The sequence below is a fragment of the Anthonomus grandis genome, chromosome 14 (genome assembly GCF_022605725.1).
Source record: "Anthonomus grandis grandis chromosome 14, icAntGran1.3, whole genome shotgun sequence".
NCBI classification, from domain to species: Eukaryota; Metazoa; Arthropoda; class Insecta; order Coleoptera; family Curculionidae; genus Anthonomus; species Anthonomus grandis.
The window spans coordinates 22,784,229-22,801,945 of NC_065559.1; the positions used below are offsets into that span (position 1 = coordinate 22,784,229).

At 37.3% G+C, this 17,717-nt stretch overlaps 1 protein-coding gene across 1 annotated transcript in view; it reads right to left on the minus strand.

The window, feature by feature from the left end:
• Positions 1-17,717, minus strand: part of LOC126744359 (membralin) — a 430,191-nt gene that overhangs the window by 296,133 nt on the left and 116,341 nt on the right. The window lies entirely within an intron of this gene.

Sequence of the window (17,717 nt, forward strand, 5' to 3'; positions counted from 1 at the left end):
ATTTTAAAGAAAGCATGGTATGTCCGAATATCAAATTTGATCAAAATCTTGCGCTTCAACATATTAAGGCTTAGTTTGCTGTAAAAAAATTTAAGGTATTTTTTATTGATGAGACTATATAACACATTATTTCTATTGCAAATGTTCTCGTTTCTAATCACATTAAAGGATAACATCTCAATCATATAACTAGACCTTATATCATCCAAATATATGTCATTGACAGTGAACACTTGATCGACGATTGATGAGGTTCCAAATATTTCTTTTATTAAAAAAAAAACTATTTCAATTTGGTGACAATACAAGAAACAATAGCATTAACATTTTTATTGTAGGTAGAACATCTAAATTTAATAGAAGTAAATAGAAGTGAAAGGACTAAGGACGTTGGTCGAGGCTTTCACAGGCCACAAAACCTGCAACGGCCATCTATACAGAATGGGCTTATCCGACATAGACAGCTGCAGATTCTGCGGTGAAAAAGAGGAATCTATGTTACACTTGATAGCAAATTGTGGAGCGCTGGGCCACAAAACATACAGGTTTTTACACACATATACTCTGAGTGAAGAGGATCTGCTGATGCTTCAACTGAAGGAGCTGATCCTGTTCGCGAACGTATCGAATAGATAGGGATAGAGGAAGTACAATAGATCAACAATGGTCCCAGTGTCAAAGCCCATTCTGGGCTAGATCCGATTGCACTACATTACATAACATCAAGCACATTAATGAGTTTTTAAAGATCTCGTTCATTGATGTTTTTAATACTGATTGATAGTAGTAGACACACTTTAGAGTCTCAAAGTTTGAGATGCTACAGCGACATATCTGGCTCATGTTTTGGAAAATTAGATGTACTAGCTCAACCTGTAGTCATCTTAAGCAGCAGATTCTAAAATTTCCCCAAATTGTTTTGCAAAATTTCACTGTGACTTGCATCTTCAAAGCATAGGGGACGAACATCCCAAAGGTTTTCCATTTTCCATATTATTAAGTTTTAGAAATTAATTATTTGTGACTTCACACTAATTCTTTAGACCAGTAAATAAAAAACTCTTTTACCATACTTCCTCCTGGTCTACGCTTGTCCAGGATTTTTCCCTTTACAGTAGAATGCAAGATATCATATTTCTTGCTATTTCGGTTATCTTATGATATTGTAGCCTTTTAACGGTTGCTTAGGTGTGAATTAAAATAATCGATGCACGAAAATAGTCAACTGATTTATTTACAAACTTGCACTACGAAACCTGATTACTAACTACTACTCGAAATATTTATTTTCACCGTATTTACTTACAACTACTTGTCTGATTTAAATCTCGCGCTAATATTCCGAATTTTACTTCACTGAACTGACATAAGACTCCCAGCGGCGACGCGGCTCCTTATATACTCGGCTGACCATTCCGGAAGATTCGCTGATCTTCGAGACGTCGTACGGTGTGCCACTTGTGTCACTCCGAAATGACGGAGAATCAACTGTTCTCTCGATGTTTACAATATCGTTAGAACATCATCAAAATATTATAATTTGCGTCGTTTGATAATTTTAACTACTTGCAGCATGCAGTTGAGGACTATGTTGTTACTAATTCGGTCTACCCAACTGATTTTTAGTAATCCCCGGTGCACCCAGATTTCGAATGATTCTAGACTTTTGTGCATTATTTCGGTGAGTGTCTATGCTTCCATGCCGTACAAGAGACCTGGAAACATAGCAGCGTTCCATCTTCATTCGCAATTTCAGCGTCAAGACAGTACTGTTTAACACTCGTGTTTCCGGCTTTGTTATTTACAGTGATCCCTTCAGTGGCATCAGTAAGAGCCTCATTGAATATTTCCTCTAAATAGAGGTTGAAAATCGAGAGTAAAGAATAATACGAGAGCTTATCTGCCGCACTTCTCGCTTGACCCTAATTTCATCCGATAGTTGGTGTTTCACCTTCACAGCAGCTCTCTGGTGCAGTACCAATTGACGATTATGCGAATGCTATGTGATCTATCCCTGTAACACCTTGTCATGGGGTCAAACATTTTCGGAAGCGATTAAACAAAGGGACATACTATGGTTTACATCACGGCATGTTTGGGTGAGGACATGAACAGCAAACAACGCTCAACAGAGTGCTCGAAAAACGAACTGACTGTCATGTATCAGTCTCAGAAATATCTTTAAGACGTAGCTCGTTAAACTAATTGTCTTTACATATTGTAGCATTTTATTTTTCTATTCCTTATGATCACTAACGCTCCATTGACATTTCAATAACTACATTAATAATTTCAGTCAACTTCCTTTATTCATATTTCTTTGAATTCACACTATCAATGACACATTACTACTGTAACGCATCACTTTCCTGGTTTAATTATCCATGCTTTCTGTTGTCCGTCACTTCTCTAATTGGTCATAATTAATATTTTCTCTGATTGGCTGATATTGACAGCTCAGGCGACAGGTGGGGTCGTTATTGATTGAGTCGGTACTGCATCCATTTTTCGATGACTTGTTCCCGTGTTGCAGGTAGGAGCGCACGTAAAAGGCCAGTTTTTTTATTTCCGAAGTTTGTGAAGCAGGAAGTGGCCAATATGGCTTATAATTTATGGTCCTTAATCTTGTTCCTTTAGGGAACCGTTTATTTCATAATTCTGGTGCAGGATGCCCAAGATTTTGATGATAAATAATGAACCCTAGCAAGGTGAGTGTGCGACATTTTTAACGCCATTTATTTTTTATCGACAGTGAATACAATGGCAGCCCTTGTTTTAGGGTTTTACTTTTCCGTTTTTCTCTTTATTCTTCTTCAATTGTTGATGACTGCAGGCTTTCGATTTCCCCGGGAAATTGCTGAAAGCGGTGGAGCTGAAGCTAGAGTTAGAGCTAGTATAAGAGATTCCCAGTCTGGATAGCTGAGCTACAAATGGCATATATCCACAACCTCGGTCTTGAAGGCTAGCTGTTCATTTCTTGGAGAAATATACAGGACAGTTTATTCCATTTATTTAAATATTACTAACCATAGATTCTCGGGGGAACCTGTAACCCCTAGAGGGCGCGTCCCCAGGTGGCGGATAGGGGAATGCCTTCCAGATATGGGTGGTGGGAGAGAAATCAAATACCTCCCGCGGACCAAACAGGTGTGGGTGTCTGACTCCAGAGGAGCGACCCAAAACAGCGTCTGACCCAAAGTGGGCGGCTGAAACCAAAACTGGCCAACCCGCTAGGCAAGCGTGGCCTTTTAATGCCAAAACCCTTCCAATGTTGAGTTCTAAAACAGATATACCCCAGGCGAGTAGAGTGAAAAACTCAGAATCTCGCACTGATACGTCAGGCCGCCTCATGGATTCTGGGGGAGGCAAAAACTCAATAAACCCAAACATCAACCCCGCTTCAAAGATCGAAATCAAAATTGCTACGTATAACACCCGCACTATGAGATCAAAGGAACACCTTGAGATCTTGGAAAATGAACTAAAGCATATCAAATGGGATATAATTGGCCTAAGTGAAACTAGACGTCAAGGAGAGAGTGTGACCACCCTTACGTCTAGACACCTATTATATCAGAAGAACGCTGACACAAACTCACATATTGGTGGAGTGGCGATCATGATAAACAAAAAACTAAAACACCTAGTCACTGAAACGGAGGCTGCTTCAAACAGAGTGATATACAATATATTAAAGATCAATAAAAGATGCTCCATGGAAGTAATCCAAGTATACGCCCCTACAAGCTCCTCTCCAGACCAAGAAGTCGAATTTTATGAAGACATCGAGACAGCTCAAAGGTCGGAAAACGCCAAGTTTCAAATCATTATGGGAGATTTTAATGCGAAAATCGGCCGGAAAAACGAAGACGATCCAACAAATATAGGATCATATAGTATAGAAAACCGAAACGACAGAGGAGAAATGCTACTAGAATACCTCCAACATCAAAATCTATGCTGTTTGAACACCTTTTACAAAAAACCCCCCCAGAGAAAGTGGACTTGGAGAAGCCCGGACGGACAAATAAAAAACGAAATTGACTATGTAATTTCCAACATACGAGACATATGTCAAGATGTGTCTATCTTATCTTTCGATACAGGCAGCGACCACCGATTGGTCCGAACAAGATTGCTAATCAACACTAAAGCTGAAAGGAAAAAGATGGTTCAAAAAAGAAACTATCCAACCACTGAAACATTGATGTCAAAGGTAGACGAATACCAAACTATTCTAGAAGCCAAACTGCACAACTTAAATTACCTGAAGAAAATGGAACTGGACGAGCTATCAACAACCATAACGAGCAGTATCCAGGTAGCAACAAAGAAAAGTTGCTGTAAGTACAAAGTAAAAAAAACCATCCAAACTAAGCCCAAACACACTGAAGCTAATAGACCAAAGGAAAAGAACTGTCAGAGACTCAAATGAATACAGGGAGATATGTAAAACAATAAACAAAGAATGTCAGAAAGTGAAAAGACCTAAGATCTCATAATAATCAGCTAATAGAAAGAGCTATTGAAAAAAACTCAAACATGAAAGTACTCAGGTCAAATATATCTGGAGGAAGGAAAACACTTTTTAAAATAAAAAATAAAAATGGGGAAACGGTTACAGATAGACAAGGTGTAATAAATGTCATTCAAGACTTCTACAAAGACTTTTATACATCAACCCTGCCTAAACCAAACATCGCCTGGCAAGAAATTCGGAACGTTGGATCCGAAGATATACCAGAAGTAAACAGAAGCGAACTAAGAAAGGCCCTGAAACAAATGAAAAATAGGAAAGCACCTGGAAAAGACCGCGTTACCGCTGAGATGCTAAAAATGGGAGGAGCAGCGCTTGAGCATGCTTTTTGTCTCCTTTTAAACAAATGTATTAGCGAAGAGAAAATACCGGAATCTTGGCAAAATGCCGAGGTTGTTTTAATCTTCAAAAAAGGGGACAACACCAATATTGCAAACTATCGACCGATCAGTCTTCTTTCACACTTGTACAAGCTTCTCACAAAAGTTTTAACCAACCGGCTGACAAATAAACTTGACTTCTATCAACCAGTCGAGCAAGCAGGATTCAGAAAGGAATTTAGTACAAATGACCATCTACAAACCGTCCGTACTCTAATAGAGAAATGCTCCGAGTATAACATAACTCTGCACATGGCGTTCGTCGATTACGAGAAGGCGTTCGATTCTGTCGAGACCTGGGCTGTCCTGAACGCAATGGACGAGGCAAGAATTGACACAAGATACTCCAAACTTATAAAACACATCTACGACAACGCAACACTACAAGTGACCATCAACGAAGAAGCATCAACAAATAAGATCAAGATAGAAAAGGGGGTCCGCCAAGGAGATACCATATCCCCTAAGCTCTTCACGATGGCACTGGAAAGCTCGTTTAAAAAGCTGCCATGGGGAAATAAAGGTATCGACGTAGATGGAGCTCGACTAAGTCACCTTCGATTTGCTGATGATATTGTTGTCATTAGTGATCACATCAACGAGCTAAAAGATATGTTGGAATAACTGCAAGAAACATCAAAACAAATCGGACTCAAGATGAATCTAAACGAAACCAAAATAATGACCAACGAACAAACAGTAATAACTATAGAAGGCCACGCTCTCGAAAACATCGAGGAATACATATACCTGGGCCACGCTGTCAGACTGGGAAAACAAAACCAAACAGCCGAAATATCCCGGAGAACAAGACTAAGTGGGTGGACATAACGGAGCGCCGACCATCGCTCTGATCATAGTATTGCACCATAGCTCTACTCGCCATAAAAAATAAATACAAACTGTTAGATCTGTGTGGCAACATTGGAGCTCCGACCATCGCTCCGCGCATAGGTCGGAGCTAAGGTCTCTACATCGTACCAGGGTAAAAATCGAGCTTAGTATTTTTTACACCCTCGACCGGAGAACGTCGCGTTAAATCGCTGCCGTCGCTTAACATGGATAAAGAAAAGTTAATCGGGCTTGTTTTTGCTCGAGAGATTTGGAACAAAATAGACAAAAATCATCATAACTGCATTATTTTTAAAAAAATGTGGAATAAAATAGCAAATGAGTGTGGTGTGCCAGATAAGTAAAACAATTTTTTTTTAAACTACCAGTTTATAATTTGGTTCTGTTGCATAAAATAAGTTTTAAAATTTTCTCGTACAAATTTTACCTTTTGATGAACAGGAGGTTAAAAAATCCATGTTTATGCGACGCTTGTTTACGCCAAACTAGTGTAAAAATGCGATGCTCCGAACCTCGATGTGACCACTGCGGTGCATGGGTCGGAGCGAGGGTCGGACCAATGGTCGAGGGGGCTTTACTATGGTCGAGGATCAATGATCCCCGTTATGTCCATACCCTTAGAACAACCCAGAAAGCCATGGAGCGCGCCATGCTGGGAACTAGCTTAAGAGACCACATTAGTGGGTGGACATAAGGGTATGGACATAACGGGGATCATTGATCCTCAACCATAGCAAAGCCCCCTCGACCATTGGTTCGACCCTCGCTCCGACCTATGCGCCGCAGTGGTCACATCGAGGTTCGGAGCATCGCATTTTTACACTAGTCTGGCGTAAACAAGCGTCGCATAAACATGGATTTTTTAACCTCCTGTTCATCAGATGAAGAAGATATTATTTTGAGTTCTAGTGCTAAAAAGTGGTACCTATATAAAAGGTATCAAAATACGAAAATACAACGATGAGGCAAAATTTGTACGAGAAAATTTAGAACTTGTTTTATGCAACAGAACCAAATTATAAACTGGTAGTCTGAAAAAAAATTGTTTTACTTTCAGCACATCACACTCATTTGCTATTTTATTCCACATTTTTTTAAGAATAATGCAGTTATAATGATTTTTGTCTATTTTGTTCCAAATAGGCTCTCGAGCAAAAACAAGCCCGATTAACTTTTCTTTATCCATGTTAAGCGACGGCAGCGATTTAACGCAAGGTTCTCCGGTCGAGGGTGTAAAAAATACTAAGCTTGATTTTTACCCTGGTACGATGTAGAGACCTTAGCTCCGACCTATGCGCGGAGCGATGGTCGGCACTCCAATGTTGCCACACTGATCTAACAGTGTGTATTTATTTTTTATGGCTGTTAAAAGTTAATTTTAACAATTTATTTTATTTTATGATTTTATGGAATCGAAGTTTATGGTTGTCAAACGAATAATACCTTTTTTCTCAAGTAAATAATTTTTGCTTGAACTTTCTCCCAAATCCCAACATGTGTTTTTACCTACTTTTTAAGAAATGCCTTTGTTACCAGTTTAGCTTAAGTGCACTTCAAAATCCATTTTCTCCTCAAGTTCACTTAAGTGTTGGCCCCATGACACACGTGCATCCCACATTTTTACCCAACATTTCACCCCGAGTCCCACGAGAAAAAATCAGTATTCACCCCGTCGCCGCAAAAAGAAGTACCTACTCTCGCGCCCCCGAAACACAAGGTTTCTTTTACCAGTGAAGTAATTCACAAAGCTTAAAGTACCGAGAAAATAAGTTAGTCAAGAGCAAGTTGGCGCAAGCAATTCCTCTCTCTCTCATTCTCTTCCGTTTAAGTATTTGTCTAAAGTTCATATATGTATACCTAATTGTTACGATAAAGTAGTTTAAGTTATGTAAAAAGGTCTATAGTGAATAAGTGTGCGTAAAGGTGGAAAACTGAACTGAAAGTGAGTGCAACGTTGTGAGTGCAACAGTGGTTGTCAATAGCTGCACAAACCAAGGTGACGTTAGTGCTAATGCCGTTCCTGGTTCCTGCTAAGTTCCTGCTATTGGTCTTGTGATTCTGGAAGGCTGGTAACGTCAACTAATATTGTAAACCCTGGTAAATAACTAACTTCAACATTGTAAATCGTTCATTAGTCTATACCTGTTAATTATTACTAACCAAAAGGTACAATAAACCCTTATGTAATCGTAAATCACAACTGTGTAATTTATTGAACTGGACCTATGTCATCGAAGGACTCGTCAATGCAGTAGCCGTTGCTCGAGCAGGTATAGGTAGGTTTTTAAGAAACCCTAATCTATATTCAATGGCGAGGAGAGCTATGGTGCAATGCTATGGTTAGAGCGATGGTCGGCGCTCCGTTATGTCCACCCACTTAGAAACGATGAGATTCGAAGAAGGACAAAGGTAACGGATGTTATGAGAAGAGTAGCCGAACTAAAATGGAGATGGGCAGGTCACGTTGCAAAGCAAGACCCATCTAGATGGACTAATAAAATCATGCAATGGCGCTCAAGAGCCACAAAAACAAATGCGGGACGACATCCAACGAATAGCAGGGAGAAACTGGCTCCAAACTGCCCTAGATAGACAAACATGGAAAGCACTAGAAGAGGCCTACATTCAGGAGTGGATAGATACAGGCTAGAGAATAAGAGAAGAACCATAATCAAGTGCTGAAATCTAGTAGCGAAATCATAATTTAAATGTTACTTTTATCAAATTTATTTTATTCATATCAACATTATTCATATTTTAATTCATAGCAAATTATTAACATTTATCAGATTAGAACATGAGGTGTGTACATATCTTTGATGTAAATATAATTTGGTTAATTTTATTGCCTCTTTAAACCTACCTTATCCAGGGTCATTTGATTGTTATTTGAAACCTATATACCAAGTCTTTTTCTTAGTTTTCTCTCATTAAAAAAAACTAAGTGGCGCCCTCTTATTAAATAGTTATAATCAAGTTTAGATTCTTTAATAGCCAGTCATAAGTGAACTTTCGAACAATCCCAAGCCTCCAATAATTCTGAGCTACCGTTTGCAAACCCTTGGCAAAATAGTAACACTGAATAAAATTAACGCCGCAATGTAGTTTTATTTGGACAATCCGTCGATATTATTTCGGTCTCGTTACGGAGTTTATCTTTAGGGACAAGAAGATTAGAGGCATGAAAAATCTTAGCGGTAATATTGACCAATAATGCACGGTGATGGTCTTATTACAAACGACACATTATGTTTTAAAAGGTCTATGTCAAAATTAGTTAACACAAGATCTAAGAAGCGATTAAGGGAGTTAGGCCATCATAAACCATCATAAAAATGTACACTATTTTTAGGACGGGAAATGTCAAGAAAACCAAAAAAACGAAGACATGCAAATTTTTCAAAGGATTTAACGCATCTATAGTTAGTGGTCCAAATATTCTAGTTTCTTCAAGCAATTTGCGCCGGCTGTACCTGCTGCTGATAGCACAAGCTGACCTCTATCATGCTTCTCCTTGAATCACCAGATGTAATGGTGGGAGGTTAAAAAGGGTTTCCATGAATCCGATTGGTGTATATTTCATGGCTCCTGTTATGCTTAGACATGCGAGCCTTGTAGTTATAATGGGCACTACTGGTATAGAACCAGTGTGCCATTTTGGGCTGTAACCAAGTTTGCCCGTGCATGCGTTTGGTCGTCAATAAAATTAATTCCGATCGCTTGGTTACTTTCTCGAGATATTGGTTCCAGCTTAATTTGGAGTCCAAGATAACCATCAGATATTTAATTTTTCCCAGTATAAAAATTTCTTTACCATTCAAGAATAGTGGCCTAAAGTCCTCAATTTTTCATCTTTTGGTAAATAGTACAATTGCGTACTTAAGGAGACTGATCTTAAAACCTTCCCTCTCCGTCCAGTTTTTCACGATGTTCAGAGCAGTTTGCATTCTTTCTCTCATCGTTGTATTTAATTTTCTTTTGCTAGTATCACCAAGTCATTTGCATATCCTAAAGTTTGTTCCCTTAGTTTTATAAGCAACCCGTTCATCACCATGCACCACAGGATAGGCGACAGAACACCTTCTTATGAACATCTCTGAGTTACAAAGGCTTCCAGAGTTTTATTCAGCAGTTCGCATATTACTGTCCGGCTTCTGAGCATACAGTCTATGCATGCTCTCACCTCTATACCAAGTTCTTCTGCGGTCCTTTTAATAGACTCGACAGGTGTATTGTCAAAAGCTTCTTTGACCTCCAAGAAGGCAACCTGTAATACCTTGTGGTGATCGTAAACACTCTTAGGTGTTTTCTGCCATAGTTACAGATTTGCCTGTATTGCGGTGTAAGCACTTTGGTCTTGCAGCAGAGGGTTTTCAACCAATGTTCCGGTCCTAAATTGTATGTCGAGCAGTTTTTCTAGTGTCTTCAAAAGGAAAAAAAAAGACTTATCGGTTTAAAAGATTTGGCTTAAGAATAATCAGCCTCCATCTCAAAGGGATATATCCATAAGCTAGACTGGCCCTTAATATCTTAGTCAGTTTATTTATTAATACATCTGGTCCTTCTTGCATCATTGCTGGAATGGGCCAGCAGATTTTTAGGGTTCAAATTAGCTGATGGCCCATTTGACCTTCTGATATGTCACAACTTTTTTGGCAGCTTCCTGACTGCTTATTGACGTCGTTCTGTACTGTCCTGACAGCCAGTTATGTTGTCTTTTATAACTCACCCAGGAAAATTTACCCGAACAAGTTCGGTCAGTGTTTCTTCTCCTGTGGTTGTATACTTGCCATTGCGTAGGGTGCTAATCGTCCAGCCTTGCTTCTTGGTAAGATTTTTTTATAGTCTAGCACAGTCTGGATCGCTTTTCAGTTCCTCCCAATACTTCCTCCAAGAATTTGAAGGGTGTTAAGTTTGGTTTTGGCAAGTTGTGTTGCTTTGCTCCACCACACCACAGAGCCGTAGGATATCGTTGGTCTGATGACCTGTATAACCTGCATCTGTTTTGGGTTTATTCCCAATGCTTTGCCGCATATCCTGCGACAGTTCCATAGGGACAGTTTTGCTTTCTTGATTGTTTTGTCAAGATGCGAGTTCCAATTAAGCGTCTTATCTAAAGTTATCCCAAGATATTTCGATTTCAAATTGGATGGTTTAATCTACCAGGATTGGCGGTTTAAATTCGCCCCTGGTGAATAGCACTATTACCATTTTATGTGGATTAATGGACATTTTCTCCCTCTTGCACCATTTTAGAAGAGTGACTAATAAACGTTTTTATTATTATTATCATCTCGCACCTCTTTTATCGATGAACCGCCACTGCGAGGAGTAGAAGCTTTTTCGGGGTTTCCTCGATCGCTCAAAGTTTCAACGCCCTGATGTAAATCAGGCCTACAAAAATTCAACATGTCACATTGTCATTTGTCAACGTCAACTGTCACTACTGGTCATCTGACCAATCACTCAAAATCAAACAACAAAATAAATTTAATAAATTATAAACAAGAAGCAAGTGGAAGTGAATAATAGTGAACACGAAATTAAGAAAATATATTTTTTTTTTAACTTGTTTTGTGACGACTGTTATTCCTTCACCACCTAACAGTTTCGAAATATCAGTGCAGACTTGATCAGGTCCAGTTGCTTTTGGAGAGTCTTATCGTTTGTTCTACTTCGTTTCTAGTAATTAGTGGTCCTAATATAGCATCAACCATATCTGAAGCACAAAATTTAATGATGTTTGATAGGGCCGCTACCGTGTGTAATTTTTTCGTTCAAAATGAAATAAACTAAATTTTATGTCATTGATAATTTTGACAAATTAAATTTTAATGAAATCAAATAAACGTCATATTTAAAGGAACATACTTCTGCCTCTAATAAGAGCTCCAAAGTGATTATAGGCAGAAAGATCTTACAGTATAAAAAACTCATTTGAACTGAAAGTGTACATGATCATTATAAGAGTTATAAAATTTAATTACAAATTTTAATTGATATTTCCAAGAATACGACTCTCTTATAAAACATTAGACTTATAAACTTTATTTAAGACTGTACTAGTAAACCCCACTTCTATAGTCTTCATCAAATCAAGAGAATATTCAAGTACTGATAAACTTTCAGTTAATTACTTACACGTAATTAGAGCGTAAACGTGTCAGATAAGTTGCGAGCGAGAGCGGCCCCCAAAACTTTTCAACTTGGAATTTATAAACTTGGCCGAGATTGATGAAGTAACGGTAAAAAGGGTGAAGCACTTTAAGAAAGGAAAGAGAGTAGTAAAGTTTTATGGAGTTTTGCGGCATAGAAACATCACGTGGAGCGTTGTAAGCTTTATTGCTTTTGAATGACGACCGGGGTTGGCTTTTATTAAATAGATGGCATAGGCCCATTTGAAAACTACTCGGCAATTGGCAAATCTTTATCGGATAGACTATTTTCGTTGCTGTAAACTGAAGACTATCGGTTTTATATCTCTTTCATTCTATTTGACAATCATCATTGTGATTCAGAAATGTAAAGCAATTTAAAAAACTGTTAATTTTCGACATAGTTTGGTTGTTTAGGATTCTACTTATGTTTGGTTTAGCACTATAGGGTCTAGTTTTTAGTAATTCATTTTGTTTAAGAGCCCCCAATTTGGGTTATTTACGCTATGTTGTAAATCCTGGTAGTTTGAATTCTCTAGATGTTATATTCTTGCTGGCTTAGATAGTCATGTTCCTCTTGAAGATATTTCTTCGCATCAACCAAAAACAATTAAATATCCAGCATGAATTGTGTGTAACCAACAAACTAGAAGTAAATATTTTTTTATTACTCGAAAGAGTACTGTTTGTAATCACTGTTTTACAATTATAATATTGATCTTGAAATGCAAAAGTATTGCAAAAATATAGGGCACTTAGGTGTCACCTTTGATACTAAATTAACTTTTATTCCACAGACTCAATCAATTGTATTAAAGGCAAATATATATATACAGTATCGGATAAAATTAGAGAGACTTCTCTATTTGCCAACTCCAATTTTTTGTACTTGAAATAATATTAATATTTGTTAAGCAGTGTATACCGGAGTTGACAAGAATTCTATTATCAACAATTCATTTTTGTAGCTCATGTTTACATTTATTTAAAGAATGTTTTTAACATTGATAAAAAATTACTGCGACAGAATTAAAGAGACTCATTTTGTATTTAGTTTCGCTGAAGTCGCGATTAGTTTAATTTCTGTTTATTAGTTTGAGAATATCATTAGCAATGCCTCGTGGTAAACATTATTCCATAGACCTAAAAGAAAAAATTATAGAAGCCTATAACTCAGGTCGCTCACAAAAATTAATAAAAGAGCAATTCAACGTCAGTAAACAAATGGTTTCCAGAACAATAAAAAATTATCAGCTCCGTGGAAGAGTGACAAACCTTAAAAGAGGTGGCCGCAAGAGAAAAACCTCAGTACTGCTGGACAGGAGAGTTAAACGACTAAGTCAGAATAATCCGCGTCTATCTTCAACACAGATTTTGGCTGAATTGGAGGCGCCTGGGGTTTCATCCAGGACTGTGCAGCGGCGATTAGTGGAGGCGGGGCTTCCTGGAAGGAGACCAGCAAAAAAACCCCATCTATCAAAAAAAATGTAGCTGCTAGAATGTTATTTGCAACACGTCACCGTTACTGGACAGCTAAGGACTGGAATAAGGTTTTGTTTAGTGACGAGTCTAAATATAATATTTTTGGAAGTGATGGAGCGCAGTTCGTACATCGCCCAGCAAACAAAAGGCTTGATCCAAAATATGTTTCTGGTACTGTGAAGCACGGAGGTGGCAATTTAATGGTTTGGGGTTGTTTTTCGGGTTATGGAATGGGTCCTATCCACAAAATTGAGGGCACTATGGATAGATTTATGTATCGGACTATACTGGAAGATGTAATGTTGCCTTACGCCGAATGGGAAATGCCGCTAAGATTCACGTTCCAACACGATAACGACCCCAAACATACGGCCAAACTTGTGAAGGAATGGTTTTTGGCTAACAAAATTCAAGTTTTAAAATGGCCACCGCAATCGCCGGACTTGAACCCAATTGAAAATCTTTTGGAGATTATAGAGAAAAAGATTCGCACTAAAAACATCGGGAATCGTGCTCAATTATTTGAAGAAATCGAGAATGCCTGGAAATCAATGGATCCGGCTGTAATTTCGAATCTCATTGGATCGATGCCGAATAGATGTGAAAAAGTTATCCAGAATAAAGGGTACTGGACAAAGTATTAGGTTAGTTTCATTAGTATAGGGTACAAATGTACTTTAAGGATAAGTCTCTCTAATTTTGTCGCACAGAATTTTTTGCATTTTTTTATTTTTCCTAATAAATCTTGAGAAATGTTTTTTTTTTTAAATTTATTTTAGTGCCTTTTTAAACTACTTCAAAACATAACATCCTTCAGCACAAAAAGAGGAATTTAATCATTTTTATCTTACATAAAAGACGTAAGTAGTCGAGTCTCTCTAATTTTGTCCGATACTGTAGTTTAGGATTATTGCCCTGGAGTGTATCCAAAGAAGATTCCTCAAGTTTTTGCATTTTAGAGAGAGTGGTGTTTATTTGCAAAGGGGAATTGATAATACCATTTTGTTATGACAGTTAAACATTGATTCACTGGACTTCAGAAGATCACTTATATGTCTTAATTTTTATACAAACTCCTTTATAACGAAGTTGAGTTTTCTAGAACCTAGAAAATCACCCATTTTTATAATGACCACAAATTTTATTAATATTTCTCTGATGTGTATTTCTGTACTCTTAAACAACTGGATATTATTGTTAGGCAATCGTTAGCTTAGGCATTATTTTGGTTTTGCATTGTATATTTCTTTTTCTTTTCTTGTCAGTTTAGTTCTTATTAGTTTTACTTTCGTTAATCTCGATTAAATATTGTTCTGCAGTTGGTGTTTACTGTTGAACAATGAGAAACTGATCCGACACAACCTTTTCTTTCTTCACTGCGTCACAGAAGGCAATATATAATTGAGAAGAACACGCTAGACCCAGATGAACTAAACACCATAGCAGCAAAAGACCTCTACAGACTAGTGCAGGGTAGCGGAGTCTAAGACAAACGTCTGCGGGCAGACCCCGAGTATCGATTTCAATGAATGGCGCACGTCGAAGTCGTCTATAAAGTTTAAAAATATGTATTTGGGTATTACGCTAAGTAAAAAATTAAATAAAATGTAAAAAATTATCTCACGGCTTCTAAAAAATTAAAAAAAAAAGAAAAATACATTTTTTAGAAGCAGTAAGATTGGTCCGTCCACATTTAGTTTGTTCAAATATTATAAATTTCTTCTTTTTATAATATTTCTTTGTTTTACTCTCCAAATTAAAACTACCATTTCATTTAAATTTCTCCTTTTATTATAACCAATTTAATTAATATTTTTATATTAAGTCTTAACAACAACAAATCTGCGCGTGTAGAATAGCCTTTAAATTTCTAAATTCCTTTGATTTGTGCTGAACGGAGACCAGAGAGAAGACGACTTCCTTGTTAGCACTTTTATCATCGCGCATTGATTCCAGTGTCGTGATCTATACGTTTATTTCCGCAACTGTTGTCTTAATCTTACCGCATCACAGATCGTGATTTACTTATCAAACCCGCAACCACTCTTAGTGATTCAACCCGAATTGGAAAACCCAATAAGTCCAGAGCAGGCCTGCTGAAGCTGGATACAGACACATTAAGGTAAGGATCTTTAAAGGCTGGTTTTTCGACCTTTCCACATTTACTTTTAATCACACAAATACAGTCCACTTTAAATCTCTCACTGAATTGTCTAAATCCACCTTGTGCTTAACTAAAAAGATAAGTAACAACTTTACAAAGGAGAAACAAAAGAAAAAGTTCTTTTTTTCTTACCAGACCAACCAAAGATAATTTTTTAGATTTTATTTAATTTCCAACCCAACCCAACCTCACTCAAAACTAGACGAAACCACGAAAACAAGCGTTGAACGTTCAACCGTATCGTCGATACGAATACAAATTGACAAATTCGTTTCTGGGCACATGCACGTGCGCGATCCATTGAAATCGATACTCGGGGTCTGCCCGCAGACGTTTGTGAGTCTAACGCTATGTCCTAATTAACACGGAAACAGCGGGCGCGCGATATCCGCGGTGCCCGCTCGCGTTTATGAAACGCGCGATTTAAGACGAAGTGTCCTAATTGAAATCAGTCGTTGAAATGAATTTGCTGTGAACACGTAATCTTAAAGATGCCTGTAAATTATAAAATTATGTTGTTAGCAGAAAGTCCCGCATTGAAATATATCTATATAACCAAAAAACAACAACCCAAAAGACGCAGAAAACCTACACATTGCATATATAGAATGAGGGAGAAATTTGGTGAATTTCATCATTTATATAGAAAACTACTCTGTGATCCGAGATTATTTCAGCAGTATACAAGGATGTCAATACCTACGTTTAATTATATCGTTGAAGCAATTAGAGAAGAATGCATTCATTACACTACAAATTTTAAGAAGCCGATATCTGTAGAGGAGAGGTTGATAGTAACAATCAGGTACGTAATTTTACTTCTAAATAACTTTAATTAAGAAATAATCAACTTACACTGAACATTAAGCATTAAGAAATTAAAAATATTGGCTAAAATTATGAAGCGTTGCGTACTGTGAAGTCCCTGGGTTTGGCGATGTATACTCAGCAAGAGATGGTACTGGAGTATTTGAGCTGGATGAAGAAGAATCCATATTTAAAGCCAGATTAGTTTCCTGGGCCTCTAATGCGCGTATTAAAACGGTTTGAAATTCATTTCGGACGCGCAGTTTTTGAACCGGTTTCAGTTGTTTAAAGTATGGTAACAAAGACTTAAAGAAGTGTAAATCGTCTTCCTCTTTGTTTTCTTTGTTTAGTTCATTTTGTAACAACAATGTCTTTTCCGATTCTATTTTCAATAATTCAGCCTCAAATGCAGACGTATTGGAAGTTGATTTTGTGTGGCAAGTTTTTTTTTTTTTAGGCACTGTAGATATATTAGTAGATACCGTAGAAGTGGAAGGCACAGCAAATATAGGTTCACTTCCTAAAATGTCTGGTTTGGTGGGTTCAGACTGAGACAATTTGGTATGTACAGGTTCATCGGTAATTTGTGTTTCATCTTCACTTTCGTCAGTATTTTGAGTCGAGTTTTGAGTATTGTCATTCGCTGGGCTTGGTGAATCCACTCTATCCTGTAAATTACTCTCAGTATTCCTGGGAAGAAAAATATCTTTTAAAAACAACATCTGATAAAAATAACTCCATCTCCCGGTATATTCAGAGGCAGACTCTTGCGACGCTCCCGATTTTCCTTTTGGAACTTTGTTTAGTTCCTTTTTGAAGTGATCCCTCAAGTTTTTCCACTTATTTTTTGCTTCGTCCTCTGAAAAAATAAATAAACATTAGAATAGTAATAGCACCATTTTTATTATAATATTTTTAATGTACATAATTAAATAAGTTAATATTTATTTACATGATTTAAATGGTACTTGGTCATTATCTATTAAATAATTTTTTTTCAGGTATCTGGCTACTGGAGTATCTTTTAGGCAACTAGCTTTTACTTTTCGTATTTCAAAAACTGCTGTATCGGCTATAGTTATAGAAATTTGTATAGCGATATGGAATACCTTAAATAAGAAGCACATGCCTGTACCAGATGTGAAAAGTTTTGAGAATATCGCTGCAGAATTTTACCATAAATGGGATTTTCCTCATTGTGTTGGAAGTGTAGACGGAAAACACATAAGAATAAAAAGCCCATCCAAATCTGGTAGTATGTTTTACAACTACAAGCAATTTTTCTCTATAATACTTTTGGCGGTGACGGATGCCAAGTACAGGTTTTTGTTAGTAGATGT